General features: G+C 41.7%; 1 protein-coding gene and 1 pseudogene across 3 annotated transcripts in view; both read left to right on the top strand.

Annotated features, from left to right (window-relative positions):
• MID1 (midline 1) overlaps positions 1 to 16,380 on the top strand; it is a 633,800-nt gene that overhangs the window by 294,130 nt on the left and 323,290 nt on the right. The window lies entirely within an intron of this gene.
• LOC144581130 (keratin, type II cytoskeletal 8 pseudogene) lies at positions 1,292 to 3,619 on the top strand (annotated as a pseudogene). The gene has a single exon (XR_013531652.1). The product of XR_013531652.1 is annotated as a keratin, type II cytoskeletal 8 pseudogene (transcript).

Raw genomic sequence — 16,380 nt, 5'->3', positions numbered from 1 at the left:
CTCTAAGTTATCCATTCTTGTTATCATTTCCTCAGATCTTTTTTTAAGTTCCTTAGTTTCTTTGCATTGATTTAATACATGTTCTTTTAGCTCACAAAAGTTTCTCATTATCCACCTTCTGAAGTCTAATTCCGTCATTTCGTCACAGTCATTCTCCGTCCAGCTTTGTTCCCTTGCTGGTGAGGAGTTTTGGTCCTTTCTAGGAGGCGAGGTGTTTTGGTTTCAGGTGTTTTCCTCCTTTTTTCGCTGGTTTCTTCCCATCTTTGTGGGTTTATCCACTTGTCGTCTGCGTAGTTGCTGACTTTTCAATTGGGTCTCTGAGTGGACACCCAGATTGTTGATGATGAAGTATTTCTGTTACTTGGTTTTCCTTCTACCAGCCTAGCCCCTTCGCTGTACGACTGCTCAGATCCACTCCAGGCCCTGCTTGTCTGGGGTGCACCTCTAGCAGCTGTGGCACAGGGAGGGATGCTACCCGTTTCTTTCTCTGCTATGTTTGTCCCAGGATGATGCCTGCCAAATGTCAGTCTTTTGGATATAGAGGGGTCAGGGAGCTGCTTGAGGAGACAGTCTGTACTTTTTAGGAGCTCAATTGCTGAGCTGTGAGCTCTGTTGTTCATTCAGGGCTGTTAGGCTGCTATGTTTGATTCTGCTGCAACAGAGCTCATTAAAAAAACCCTTTTTTTCTCTAATGCTCTGTGTTGGGGGGTTCGGGCTTTATTTTTCGATGTCCGTTGAGGTGTCCTGCCCAGCTAGAAGGCAGACTAGCCACTGTTTGCCTGCCGAGGCTCCGCCCTGCTGTTGTGTGATTCGCGCTGTTCCTGCAGGCTCTGCTGTGGTCTCCGCCACGCCCTGCAGCAGAGTCTCTTCGTTGTAGCGTGTTGCCTCGGCAACGGCAGGCTGTGTCAGCAGTGGGCGTGTATCTCAGTAGGGACGGGTTGCCTCGGCAATGGGAGGCTGCGTCACAGCGGGCGTGTATCTCAGTAGGGACGGGTTGCCTCGGCAACGGCTGGCTGCGTCAGCAGTGGGTGTGTATCTCAGTTGGGGCGGGTTGCCTCTGTAGTGGTGGACACCCCTCCCTCACAGAGCGTCTCGGACCGTCTGTTCAGGATAGTTTGAAATCGCGGTTTTGTTCGTCCCACTGGGTTCCCCAAACGCTCTGTCCCTGCAATCCCCTGGGCTGTCCTACTGTCCAAGTCTCATTCAGTCTCAAGTTTAGCCCTCTCAAGTCTCAGGTTGCTGGTTCAACAGGGCACCCGGACAAGCGCGCCCTGTGGGGATTGCTGGGTAGGGCTGGGTAGGGCCGGCCGCCGCCGCCCCGGCTGCCGGCTTCGCCAGGCACACCTACTGCCTGGCGTCCCGTGTCTTTTTTATACTTGGGAGTTTCCCCGTTCTGTGGGCAACAAAGATCAGTCTGGAAATGCAGCTCCGACTCACCTCTTTGCGGATTCAGCGCGAGCTCCAATCCTGGGTTGTTCTCACAGCGCCATCTTGAGTCCTCCCCCCAAGCACAAGACTTCTATCTTTCTCTTTTACCCAGCATATGGTCAATCTTCAAAAAACATTTGTTGACCTTTCCACTGAGTGCTTGAGAGCCAGACAGTCTGAGTTTGAATCCCAGTTTCTCCACTTACCCACTGTGTTACCTTGGAGAAGTGTCTCAATTTCTCTGGTTTCAATTCCTCATCTGTAAAACGGAAATTAAATGGAGTCAATATGTGAGTATTTATACTATGCTAACAATAGTCTTTGGCTCATAGCAACTACTATAAAAAGTAATGGTTAAATAAAAAGCAAAAATTAGTATAAAACCAAATTACACAGTCAAAGGCAGCAACCCAAACTGCACTTAGTAATTTTTTCATGGACTGTGCCACTGACCATGGGGAAGGACAGATACAGAAGGCGCTGAACAATCAGTACAAATACATCTCAGGTGCTGTAAGAACAGGTCAAAGCCACACTGAAAAGATAATGACATTGTTGAAGAAGCAGCTTCTCTGCTCCTTCTGGAATCTCTCCCTAGTTCAGCCCACCTGCCTCCACTCCTGCCTCCACCATGTCCATCAGGGTGACCGAGAAGTCCTACAAGGTGTCCACCTCTGGCCCCAGCGCCTTCAGCAGCCGCTCCTGCACGAGTGGGCCCAGTGCCCGCTTGAGCTTCTCCCGAGTGAGCAGTAGTGGCTTCCGGGGTGGCCTGGGTGCAGGCTATTTTGGGGCCAGCGGCATAGGCATGGGAGGCATCACCGCCATCACCATCAACCAGAGCCTGCTGAACCCCATTAAGGTGGATGTGGACCCCAACATCCAGGCCCTGCGTACCCAGGAGAAGGAGCAGATCAAGACCCTCAACAACAAGTTTGCTTCCTTCATCGACAAGGTGCGGTTCCTGGAGCAGCAGAACAAGATGCTGGAGACCAAGTGGAGCCTCCTGCAGCAGCAGAAAACGGCTCGGAGAAACATGGACAACATGTGTGAGAACTACATCAACAACCTGAGGCAGCAGCTGGAGACTCTGGGCCAGGAGAAGCTGAAGCTGGAGGCGGAGCTTGGCAACATGCAGGGGCTGGTGGAGGACTTCAAGAGCAAGTATGAGGAAGAGATCAATAAGCTACAGAGATGGAGAATGAATTTGTCCTCATCAAGAAGGATGTGGATGAAGCTTACATGAACAAGGTAGAACTGGAGTCTCGCCTGCTGGAAGGACTGACTGACGAGATCAACTTCCTCAGGCAGCTGTATGAAGAGGAGATCCGGGTGCTGCAGTCCCAGATCTCCGACACGTCTGTGGTGCTGTCCATGGACAACAGCCGCTCTCTGGACATGGACAGCATCATTGCCGAGGTCAAGGCGCAGTACGAGGAGATCGCCAACTGCAGCCAGGCTGAGGCGGAGAGCATATACCAGATCAAGTATGAGGAGTTGTAGATGCTGGCTGGGAAGCACGGGGATGATCTGCGGTGTACGAAGACTGAGATCTCCGAGATGAACCGGAACATCAGCCGGCTCCAGGCTGAGATCGAGGGCCTCAAAGGCCAGAGGACTTCCCTGGAGGATGCCATTAGAGATGCTGAGGATCGCAGGGAGCAGGCACTCAAGGACGCTCATACCAAACAGCAGGAGCTGGAGTCCGCCCTGCAGCGGGCCAAGCAGGACATGGCAAAGCAGCTGCATGAGTACCAAGAGCTGATGAATGTCAAACTGGCCCTGGACATCGAGATCACCACCTACTGCAAGCTACTGGAGGGCGAGGAGAGCCGGCTGGAGTCCGGGATGCAGAACATGAGTATCCACACGAAGACCACCAGCGGCTATGCAGGTGGTCTGAGCTCTGCCTATGGGGGCCTCACAAGCCCCAGCCTCAGCTACGGCCTCAGCTTTGGCTCTGGCACGGGCTCCAGCTCCTTCAGCCATAAGGCTGTGGTTGTGAAGAAGATCAAGACCCGCGATGGGAGGCTGGTGTCCGAGTCCTCTGACGTCCTGCCCAAGTGAACAGCTGCAACAGTCCCTCCCAGCCTGCCCCTCTCAGCCTGCCCCTCCTGAGGCTTCCCCAGAGCCCAGGAGGGAGGTTGCTGTGCAGGGGAGTGCAGGGAACAGGAGACCCACCTGACGCTCAGCCCTAGCCCTCGGCCCACCGGCGGGGAGTTTACTGCCTGGGGACCCCCCTTGCCCATGCCTCCAGTTGCAAAACAATTCAATTGCTTTTTTTGTGGTCCAAAATAAAATCTCAGCTAGCTCGGAAAAAAAAAAAGAAGATAATGACATTGTTGTCACAATCTAGAGTCATACGTGACCTCAGAAATCTCTTTAACGGAACCCCTGACTGCTGGCCATCTTGCCTTTGTCTGAATGCCCCCAGGAAAGGGAGATCATCCCCAGAAGGACAGCTGATTCTACTGATAGGGGCACCATAGAGGGATAAAAATACAGAGGGGCATTGCAACAAGAGGAATTGTAGAGAAGGGCATCATAGAGAGGAGCACCACAGACAGGGACACTATAGAGAGGGTTGGTATTATTTTAAAAAAAAACAGAATGGAGAGGAGCATCAAAGAGAGGCGTCAAAGAACAGCAGTACATCATAGACAGGAACATCATAGAGAAAAGCATCTTAAACAGTGGCTTCTCAAACAAGCCCACAATAAGCTGCCACTTCACACCCATTTGCATGGCTATTATCAAACATGCACAAACATAGAGAACAGCAAGCGTTGGTGAGGACATGGAGAAATTGCATTGATGGCAGGAATATAAAATGGTGCAGCCACTGTGGAAAACAGTTTAGTGGTTCTTCAAAATTTAAATATAAAATTACCAGATAATTGAGCAATTTCACTCCTAAGTATACACCCAAAATAATAGAAAGCAGCGACTCAAACATACACTTGTACACCAGTGTTCATGGCAGTATCATTCACAATAGCCAAAAGGTGAAAGCAACCCAAGTGTCTATTGACATATAAACGGATAAATAAAATGTGGTATACCCATGCAATGGAATTTTATTCAGGGCCTTTAAAAGAAATTTAAGTCTGACACATGCTGCAACATGCTATAAAACTTGAAGACATTGTTCTAAGTGAAAGAAGTGAGACAGAAAAGGACAAATACTGTATGATTCCACTTATAAAAAAGTCCCTAATAGGCGAATTCATAGAGACAAAAAGTAGAACAGAGATTACCAGGAGCTGGGGCAAGAGGGAATAGGAAGTTCTTATCTAATGAATACTGAGTTTCTGTTTGGGATGATGACAACTTTCCAGAAGTATGTAAGGATGGTTATACAACATTATGAATGTACTTAATGTCATTGAATTATACACTTTAAAAGGGTTAAATGGCAAATTTTATGTTATGAATATTTTACCACAATTTTAAAAATACTTTTAAAAAAAGAGTAGCTTCTCAGAGAGGAGCTTCTTAAAGCCAGCCTCTTAGAGGATGGCTTCCTAGAGATTGACATAATGAAAAGGAGCACCATAGGAGGTGTGCTGTAGAGAGTGGTACCATAGAGAGGAGCACCATAGAGAGAGGCACCAGAGAGAGGTTGCCATAGAGAGGGGTTGCCATAGAGAGGAGTGCCATAATGAGGAGCATCACAGAGAGGGGTGCTAGAGAGACAAGTGCCATAGAGAGGGACAGCATAGAGAGAGGCATCACAGATTAAAAGCATCATAGGCTCAACACAGATAAGGGCATCATACAAAGGGGCATCATAAGAAAGAATCAAAAGGAAATGATATTATAGAAGCCACAAACACTGTAACAGAAATGAAGAATGTTTTTGATGGGTTCATCCACAGATTGTACATGGACAAGGAAAAAAGCAATGAGCTGAAAGATATGCCAATAGAAACTTCCCAAAGGGAAATGCAAACAGAAAAAGAGAAGAAAAGGAACAGAATATTGAAGAACTGTGAGACAATTACAAACACAAAAGGTATAACATACACATAAAAGGAATACTAGAAGAAGAATAAAGAGATAAAGGAATAGAAAAAATATTTGAGTATTTGAAGTAATAATAACTGAGAATTTTCCAAAATTAATAACAGGAACCAAACCACAAATCTAGAAAGTTCAGAATGTTCTCTGATGACCAAAAGTCTACACCTAACCATGTCATATTCAAACTACAGAAAACTAAAGACAATACCAAAATCTTGAAAATATAGTAACAGCTATCTATTATGTATGAAGCATAATATAAGCATCTTATGTCATTTAATTTATGTATAAATCTCTATCTCAAGGACTTTATATTTTTTTCTTTCTAAAATGTCTCTATGGTTGTTTTATTTTTATTTTTATAATTTCAACTTTTAGATTCAGGGAGTACATATGTAGGTTTGTTACATGGGTTTATTGTGTGACACTGAGATTTGGGGTACAAATGAGCCCATCATTCAAATAGTGAGCATAGTATCCAATAGGGACATTTTTAGACCTTGCCAGCATCCGTCTCTCTCTCCTATAATAGTACCCAGTCTCTATTTTTCCCATCTTTGTGTATATGGTAACCCAATGTTTAGCTCCCATTTATAAGTGAGAACATGTATTTGGTTTTCTGTTCCTGTGTTAATTCACTTAGGATGATGGCCTCCAGCTGCATTCATGTTGCTGCAAAGGACATATTTCCATTCTATTTTATGGCTGCATAGTATTTCATTGTGTAAAAGTACCACATTTTCCTTATCCAGGCCACCATTGATAGGTACCTAGGGTTTTTCTATGTCTTTGCTATTGTGAATAATGCTGCAATGAACATACATATTGATGTGTCTTTTTTGTAGGATGGTTTCCGTTCCTTGGGACATATAATCAGTAATGAGATTGCTGGGTCAAATGGTAGTTCTGTCTTAAATTCTTTGAAAAATCTCTAAACTGCTTTCCCACAGTGACTGAACCGATATACATTCTTACCAACAGCCAACAGTGTGTAAATATCCCCTTTGCTCTGCAGCCTTGCCAGTATCTGTTGTTTTTTGACTTTTTAATAATAGCCATTCTGACTGGTGTGAGATGATATCTCATTGTGGTTTTGATTTGCATTTCTCGGATGGAGCATTTTTTTCACATTTGTTGGCCACTTGTATGTCTTCTTGTCAGAGTGTCTGTTCATGTCCTTTGTCCCTTTTTTGATGAGGTTATCTGTTTTTTGCATGTTCAGTTGTTTAAGTTCCTTATGGATTCTGGGTATTAGCCCTTTGTCAGATGCATAGTTTGTGAATATTTTCTCCCATTTTGTAGATTTGTTTACTCGGTTGATAGTTTTTTGTTTTTTGTTTTTCGCGGGTTTTTTTTGTTTTTGTTTTTTTTGAAATAGAGTCTCACTCTGTCGCCATGCTGGAGTGCAGTGGCACGATATCAGCTTACTGCAACATCCACCTCCCCAGTTAAAAGATTCTCCTGCCTCAACCTCCAGCATAGCTAGGTCTACAGGTGCTCACCACCACGCCTGGCTAACTTTTTGTATTTTAGTAGAGAGGGGGTTTCACCATGCTGGCCAGGATTATCTCTCTCTCCTGACCTTGTGATTCACCCACCTCAGCCTCACAAAGTGCTGGGATTACAGGCGTGAGCCACTGCCCCCGGCCTCCATTGATAGTTTCTTTTGCTGTGGAGAAGCTCTTTAGTTTAATTAAGTCCTACTTGTCAATTTTTGTTTTGTTGCAGTTGCTTTTGCCTTTGAAGACTTAGACATAAGTTACTTGTCAAAGCTGATATCAAGAAGGGATTTCCTAGGTTTTCTTCTATAATTTGTATAGTTTGAGCTCTTACATTTAAATATTTATTCCATCTTAAGTAAATTTTTATGTATGGTGAAAGGTAGGGGTCCAGTTTCATTTTTTTTTTTTTGCATATGGCTAGCCAGCTGTCCCAGCACCATTTATTGACTATGGAGTCCTTTTCCCAGTTTTTTTATTTTTGAAGGACTTTATATTTATCCCTATTTATAGATTATAAAACAGAGAGTCAGGAATGTTAAGGGTACCTGATGTGTAAGTGAATTGACCCAGAATTCCCAAACTAAGGGCTACTTAACCCCAAAGGCTGCATTTTAATTACTGAGAGTGCTGATGGGACCTCACTTAGTATAGTGAGTAATTGTTGACCTCGAAAAGTTATAAATCTCTTTATTTTGTTTATGAAGTTTAAAGCTGTGATTTCTATTAGTATGGGAACTGTCAAACAGTGTCATTTCCAATATTTATATAATGAAATTGATATTGAACATAATGATCAATCCATAAATAAAGAAAGAAATGAAATCAAACAAATAGAAGTAATTTTTTTTTTACTTTCATGTAAGCTTTGAGTAATTTTTCAAGTCAAGGGAAATAACATAATTTCTTGTACTACTAATGTAATTGGGCCAGAATTTTTTTTGAATCTGAGTCCTGACTATCCATTCATCAAAAAATAAAAGCACTGTAAAAATAGAAACTTTCTAACTCAAATAACTGTTCCTGATGATATAGCTAAGGCAAATAGAGCTCCCCTAACCAGCCAGAATACCAAAATGCTTCCTGAGGGGATAACTCAGTCATCTTCTAGTTTTACATCTCCATTTAGGCTGGAATTCTCTCTAACCCCAGCCTGGCTAAATCAAATTATTTCTAAATTCCTGTCACTCAGTATGTACTTGCTCTTTGTTCATTTATATTAATTTATTATGTGTATGTATTAGCTCACTGTTTCTCTGCCTGGTGGTCACACCCTGTCTGTTTCATGCATCTAACAAAGAAGTTAAGCAAAGGAATTAGGCCCAGGGAACAGCGTGTTCACCTGTATCGTTTTTAGCCAATATTCTGCTTATGATGTAGTGGGAGAGTTGAGGTATCTGTCACCCTGAAAAACTAGCATCATTATCTTCCATGGGTCTTACACTGGTGGCTACATGTGACAAGCAAATTGCCTTTCTGTGGGGTCCTTTGATTAGTTGTCTACTGCTACAAAATAAATTGTCCCAGAACTTAGAAGCTTAAAATATCACGTTTACTATCTCTCAGATTTTTGTGGGTAGGAAATCTGGGCACAGCTTAACTGTGTCTTCTGCTCAGGGTCTCACTAGGCTGTGATCTAGATATCCACTAAACCTGGGATCTCATCTGGAGGCCTGACTGGGGAATAAAGTGCTTATGAGCTCACTCATGTAATTGTTGGGAGACTCAGTTCATTGGGGGCTGTTGGGCTGAGGGCTCTATTTCCTTACTGACTGTCACCCAGAGACCAACCTCAATTCCTTGCCATGTGGGCCTCTCCAATATGCCAGCTTGCTTTATCTCAGCCAGCTAGGGAGAGAGTCTGCTAGTAAGATGAAGGTCAGAATCTCTTTTAATGAATTATGGAAATGACTTCCCCTCAATGTTGCCATATCCTATTAGTAACAAGAAAGTTACTTAAGGGGAGGGAAGTACCAAGTTGTGAATACTAGGGAGACAGGGACCATTTGGTGCCATCTTAGAGGTACCTACCACAGCATGTATAATGGTCTAAAGGGTAGTAGAATTAGGGAACTGTTGTGTCTTGTTAATTAAAAAAAAAAAAAAAAAAGATTTCTAGAGCCAGAAATGAGTTTAAGTCCCAGTTTGGTCACTTCTAATAAGTCTAGTTTTGGATAAGTTTCTTGAGTTCTTTAGGTCTCCTTTGGGAAATTTTTCCTTTGGGAAATACAGGAATAAAAATATTGGCTTTGCCTAACAGTTGTAAGTATATAGGAAAAGTACCTGTTGGTTTCCACATGGTAGGTGTGAGTATCTACTGCATGTTAATATCACAACCTTGCTATAAATCTCCCAGAAGTTCTAGAAATATGTTAAGTTGTCATGATTTTTGTAATATCTCACCAAAACCACATATTGATTAGCTCAGCATTTATTACATGATAGATGGTTTCCAATCATGATATTTTCATAAAATAAACCAAAGGATTCAAATCTGGCCTTACAGTATTATAAAATTTTTTCTGCCATCCTCATGCCATGGCCTATGTGCACAAATAGAAATCTAAGTTTCCCTTCAACTCCAAAGTATTCGTTGTCTCTCATTACATTCTGTGTACTACACAGTAACTGATTACTTTGCCTAAACTCAGTACTATTTCCTTTAAAACAATCTTTGAGGACCATCATGTGATTAAAAGACATTCTAGCCTGATTGTCAATTATTTGCTTGAGGTGAAGAAAAGGGAAGAAGGGCAAGTGAAATTCATGTTTGAGCTGTCTTCAGGAACCAAAGTAGCACCAGCCACGTACCAGTAATAGTACTGGTGGCCTGCCAGGTGAGAGGGGTTGAAAGAGAGCTTTCCCTGAAATGAGTGTTGATCTGATGCCCTCACCTCCATGCTGCTTTTTAATATTAGACATTTTAGAAGGTTGATTATAACACCAATAACTAGACATAACAAGAATTCACCTTGTACATAAAAATTCCAATTATAGTCAACATGAATAAGAAAAAAAAATCACCCACAAATACCATCATGGTGACAAAGAATCAAAGATCCATTTTCTCTTACCCAAACATGTGGTGTGTCTTCTATTTGGCCCCAGAATAGACTAAAATACACATAAATGGACAGCTATCATCTAGTAAATGCCTGTTAAATGCCAGTGCTTACAAAAGACAAACTCTAAAATTCCTACAACAGCCATACAGTACAGACTTTTTGCTTTCTTTTTCTTATTCCTTCCCTTCTTTTCTTTACCACATTCTCTTCCTACTCCCTCTTCTTAGAAATATAAATGAGGGGCCGAGCTAAGACTGGGTAAAGATGCCCATTGCCAAACAGCTGGCTAGTGACTCCACAACCCAGAATTTTTCTTCTTCATCTTTCTGACTTGCAGTAGAAATTAATGGGAAAATAAATTTAATAACAGAAGTAAAATGGGGTGAGAAATCAAAGTGCTAAATTGCTGTCACAAAACTGGGTAGATACTTGAATCAATAACACTTAAAGGATTCCGATGAGAAATTTCATAGGATATAAAGCAAACTAGGAGAGAGGAGGGGATCATCAATATATGTCAGACATAGTTGCCAGACCCTTAGGCAATCCACAATAATGAGCAACATATCTGCTTTTGAGAGACTCCCAGTCATGTGGACAAGGCAGACTAGTCAAAAGATGTTTTAATGCAATGTGACAAGTACTACAGCAAAGATATGAACCTAGTGAGGAACAGAGCAGAGAGAGGAATCCTGCAGGGACACATTTTGGGGAAGAGAGCTTTGGAGAATAATTGCTCTGAAAGGAGAACTTGAGAAACCCTACAGGTCACAGATACAGCTTGCAATGCTCCCTCAGCAATGCCCCACTGCAAATGCAGCAACCTGCCATGCCCAGTGTGGTCTAAGCATTGATAACAAGATGAAATAAGTGTTTCAGAACAGCAGCAGCTGAGTTTGCAGCTCTGTGACTGTACTTGAAGTCACTTTCAATGCCAGCCCCCTACTCAGTGCCTGCTCTATGTTCATTAAATAAAAGAGATAATAAAGAACAGCTGATGTGCAAAGTCTAGGGAAGAAAACAGGATTGACTGGACTGCACTGGGTTTTTAAGATTTTTAAGGAATAACAATGCATTGAACATGGGTTTTTGCATGTTTGCTTGTCTCATGGAGGGACATATAATAACTATACTTGGTAACAAGCACTACTATTGATTCATGGTTTCCTTAATGCCTTAGAATCTATCATGTATATATCTACTTTGACATCAGGGCATGGAAAATTCTATCCAACAGTTCCTGGGTCTAATTTCAGTGGTTCCATTCTCCATGATCTCACAGTGGGAGCCAGCAGCCCTCCATCATGTGATGGTGACTTGCTGTTCTAGGTGGAGCGGGAGGAGCACCGACTATATGCTGAGAAAAGGCTGGCTTCAAGTTCTGCATTAGCCCCTTGCTGGCTGCATGACTCAGGCAAATCACTTAACCTCTCAGTAAAATGGGAGACATTGCATGTACCTTCCTTTTAAGGTGAGCAGAGGACTGAATAAAATAATGCACATACTAGCATTTGCTGTAGAATTTCTGTTCTGGTGGCAATAGTCAATTGGTTCTTTATGCATACGGAGGTGGTAGCAACACTGAAGATTCTGAGTGGACTGTTAAACTCTGGCAAATTCCTCTGTGAGTGGTTAAGCAAACTGAAGAGGACTGCTCTGCTAGACAAGCCTAATATACTAGGCCACACTCTAAATATGACTTTTGTCTCCATACTTTAAAAATAATTAGCTTTTGAACTATTTTACATCTGAAAATAAAAGACAGAATATGGTAAATGTCTGGCTCTCCCAGACATTCAATATGTAGTATTTTGAATGGATAATTTATGTTAGATCACCTTAAAATCAGCACCCAAATTTTTGCAAGGAGAGTATGTTGATAGATGTATCTTTGTTTAACTGGGGGCCCAGGGTTGGTGGGTAGAGACAACAGCAGACTCTATTCAAGCAGTATTCAAATCATTAATCTCCCTGACTTATAACTATAAGATACTCATTATTTATGATCAATTATTTTAGAAACCACATGGTTATTTAGAAGTATTTAAACACCTTCTCCTAAACTAAATTCATAATGTCAACCTTCCCCAGAAGCAATTGTTGAATTCGTTGATGGGAGATCTATAAAAAAGAAGGGTGTTAAAATTTATCATGAATAAAACCTCAAAAGGCCCCTGCAAGAATTGAAAGGGGGAATCCAGACTTTCCACACATCCAATCCTCCACACTTGTGGTAAACCATACCTAGAAGAATGCTAGGTACCCATCTACCGTCTCTGATGAAGCACATTCTTTCCAGCCAGTCATCCTGAACAAGGCCTGGTTTGGGTTTTGTTAGTAAGAAAGGCAAGATGTTAAATAGATCACAAGGTGCAAGCTACTAGTAGAGGGTATAAAGTAAAATCACAAATCAAATTGATGGACTATGGTGACTGTTGGCCCAAACAAAAATGTGGGGCTTACACAAGGCATGTCATTAACCCATCAGAAAATATAAATCATTTAGAAACCCACTGATTTTCTTCTTTCTGTAAACAGCCTTAAAACGTTATGCCATTCTTGCCAAATATGCATCTGGTGCAAAATTACTAAGCATAAAACATCATACAAGAAAATTTTGAAAGCAAACAAAATCACATTATACTGTGACTATGCCATACAAATGTGTTACATTGGCTAGGTTCCAGTACAATGTCAAATAATCCATGCACAATTGTTGACAGCTTTTAAAATGCACTTTTTCAATTAGAATAAAATTATTCCTGGGAAAATAATAAAGTTTATGAAGAACAAACATTTTCTAAATCCATGTCAGCTTTACGCAAGAGGGCTGATGGGGATTTATGGCAGATTTTTTTCTTATTCTTTCTTCCCACCAAGTGCGTCTTGGTGAACAAACTTACAGCCTAATTCTTCCATGGGAAAAACAATGTGTAGAGATTTGGTTGTTGGCCTATACCAAGTAAAGGCAGATAAGAAGTTTTATGGGTTGCAAGATTTAGACTTGGAGGATTTGCTCTTGGATTATAACCAAGACAAGGGAATGAGGCAGTTGGAACACATTTTTTTAGATTGTCTTTATAGATTGTTTGCTGATTAATGGCCTTTTCAGAGTTGTAAAATCTTATAAGACCAATGCCAGGGCTAGTTCTGCTCTTGCTGTTGCTATTCTAAATACATCGTCATTAAAGTTAGTTATTTTAGTGAAAGGCAGAGACAAACGACTTGTTTTTTCATTGGTTTCAAACTAAAACCAGCTCTCTTCTTTCTCCTTAAGAACTCTTCCTACAAATATCATGATCTTTAAATGTCTGGTTTGAAACCAGTTTTAAGATTGCTCCACCAAGTGCAAATAATGCCAAATCTCAGAGGCAATTATTTTTGGGCCCTGGTTTTTTTTTTTTTTTTTTCTTTTTTTAAGTGTAATCTTAGCATGCAATGCTGAATGAAAGCATAAAATTCTGTGATGAATGTCAGGGAGTTGTTCTACAAGAGCAATCCTGGCCTTGTGGCATTTTAGCAAGACACTGAACAATATTCATCACTCAAACAAAGCAACGAATGCTAAAAGGATAGTAAGTGTACATTCTGGATTGATAAGTTTATAGTGTCAAAAAAATAAAATGTGGCAGCATATATTGAAAGACAAAAACAATTACAGAATATAACCTGATCTTTTTTCTTAGTTTTTCCTTTTACAATGTTTTGAACAGTGGTTTTCATCCTGAGATGGTTTTGCTTTCCAAGGGACATTTTACAATGTCTGCAGGCATTTTTGATTGTCACAGCTTGGGGGGAGAAGGTGTGATGCTCCTGGCAACCAGTGGGTGGAGGCCAGGGATACTGCTTAACATCCTACAATGCACAGGACAGCCCAGGCACACAGAATTATCTGATCCAATACGACAACAGTACCTAGACTGAGAAATCCTGCTCTGGAATCATCACTGAGTCCATAGAAAGTACTAATTATGGGGAGATGGGTGTGGATGTGTTTTCATTGGCTCAGTGTATGTGTGAATTAAGAAAAGGTCAAAAGCTTGACATTTTTCACCTTTGAGTCTCTTAATGAATCAACTGTTATTTTAGAGATTAAAAAGGGAAAAAATACCCTAGGTAAGTAATGAATTTATAATGAAGTCACGTCCTTTCTTGTTCCTTGATCTGCATCCAAAGAGAAAGAAAGGAAATCGTCCACAAACTGAAATTAAGACTTACTTTGTGCTTGGGTTAATTAAACAGAAAAAAGAATGCCAGTCACCATTTGAGGAGGGTGGTATCCATGTCTTAATTATAGATTTCCTCAAAATGCATACTGCTCCGGGCAGTAAGTTGGTTGCTCTGAGGTGCTGGTGCAAACTGTCATCATACTCTGTGATTTATAGGGTGTGTCACCTTCAGTCACTCAGTTCAAGTTCCTTAGCTGTGTGCTTGGTGACCGGTTTCTATGTGATGGTTGATCTTGTGTTGTGAGCAGCTGGTTTCTCTTAAATGCCTATGTCTATGTTTGCTACATTTCTATGACAATGTGTTCACACCAATATAATTATGACTGCATTAGCACTTGCCCTGTAAACCACATGATTCAGGGGTTTATGAGTAGGTAATAAAAACTCACTTCAGGCTGAAACTTGTCTCAGACATGGAACCTTGCGGGTGGGGACAGCTGTAAATGGTCAGTGTTGGTCTGGGCCTTCTGAAGTTTGTGGTCATCAGTTTCATTTATTGTTACCCCTCTGTAGAGCGAAGACTATGTGCTATGGGGTTTTTATCTTTCATCATTTAACAAAACACAGGACCTTTGCCAGTTTTCATCAGCATTTGTTAATTCTTTCAACAAATATTCAAGTGCCTGTAATAGGCCGGGGGCAGATGAACAGTCCAGGGTTCATGTTCTCATACAACTTCTATTCTAGTGGACAGAGAAGTGGCAAGGAAGGAGGGAGGGAGAAAGGGGAAAAGGGAGCAAGGCAAGAAGGGGAGGAGGAAAGAAGAGACGAGGAAGGGAGGATGGGATGGAAGAGTATCAGATGGTCAGAGCTTTACAAAGAATTAAAATAGAGTGAATTGTGGCTACTTTAGACCAGTAGACAAGGACAGTCTCTGTGGAGGTGACTTGAATGACAAGTCAGCCATGTGAAGGGCATGCCAGGCAGAGGCACGAGCTATGATGCTCCTCTAAGACTTGATGGACAGGAAGGCCCATAGGCTGGTGCAGGAAGGGCAAACGCAAGATATCGCCCATGTGATAGCCAATGGAGCTGGGGCCTCTAAGCCCTTCTAAACAGGGTGAGGAGCTTGGCTTTTTAAGAAGGGGAAAGGCATGGGCTCATTTCAGTTTTAAGTAGATCCCTCTGGCAGATGTGAGCAGCAGAGGGAGCAGGGAGACCAGTTGGGACACTATGGCTGAAATCAGGATGGTGACATTGTGAACTTGCTTGCAGGGCCTCGTTTGCAATCCCCTTTAAGGGAACAGAAAACAGCTGACAAATGTCCAGGACACAGGCTGATATTCTCCTTCCACTAGAAGCACCATCCACATGAGATCCCTGAGATCAGAAGGGATGCATGGCCTTTGCCAATCAGTTTGCTCATCTGTAAAATGGGCTTTAGATCAGCAATGTATGAAAAGCTCCTAGTCCACACCCAGCAACAATCATTTGATGTCCAGGAAAATCTGTTGTTAGCTCATATAAACACATCAGGTGTCCATGACTATTTTCCACAGATGTGGGGAGGCAAAATATTACCTTTTAGTTGCTGTCAAGACATGATAGTACCCATTTTGTTTTCGAATTGATGTGTATTGCAGTTGCTGAAATAATTTATTTTTCTGTTGCTCTTCAGTTTCCAAATCTTCTTAGCTCCTATTTCTCTCTTGCTCCCCACATTGTAGGACTTTCAATATGCACTGCTTCAAGCTGCCTTCCAGAAAGATAGTGCCAAATCATATGAGAATATCCTACTCCTTTTTTAAAATTGAGATGTAATTCACATTCCATAAATTCACCCTTTCAAAGTGTACAATTCATTGGTTGTCTGGTATATTCACAGAGTCCTGCAACTATCGCCACTAACTAATTCAGAATATTGTCATCACCCTATAAAGAAATTCTGTGTCCATTAGCAATCACTCTCCATTTCCCCCTCCCTGTAGCCCCTGGAAACCACTAAGCTGCTTTTTGTCTCTATGGATTTGCGTCTTCTGGACATTTCATATAGATGGAATCATACAGTATGTGGCCTTTTCCAGCTAGCTTCTTCTATTTAGCATGTTTTCAGGGCTCATTCATATTGTAATTAGCTCCTATTTTTGAGCTATACATTTATTTATGTATTGCAAAATAAGAATTTAATAGTAGTTATGG

The sequence above is a fragment of the Callithrix jacchus genome, chromosome X, assembly GCF_049354715.1.
Source record: "Callithrix jacchus isolate 240 chromosome X, calJac240_pri, whole genome shotgun sequence".
NCBI lineage: Eukaryota > Metazoa > Chordata > Mammalia > Primates > Cebidae > Callithrix > Callithrix jacchus.
Note: the sequence above shows the minus strand (reverse complement) of the source record. Positions and strands in the feature narration are given on the sequence as shown.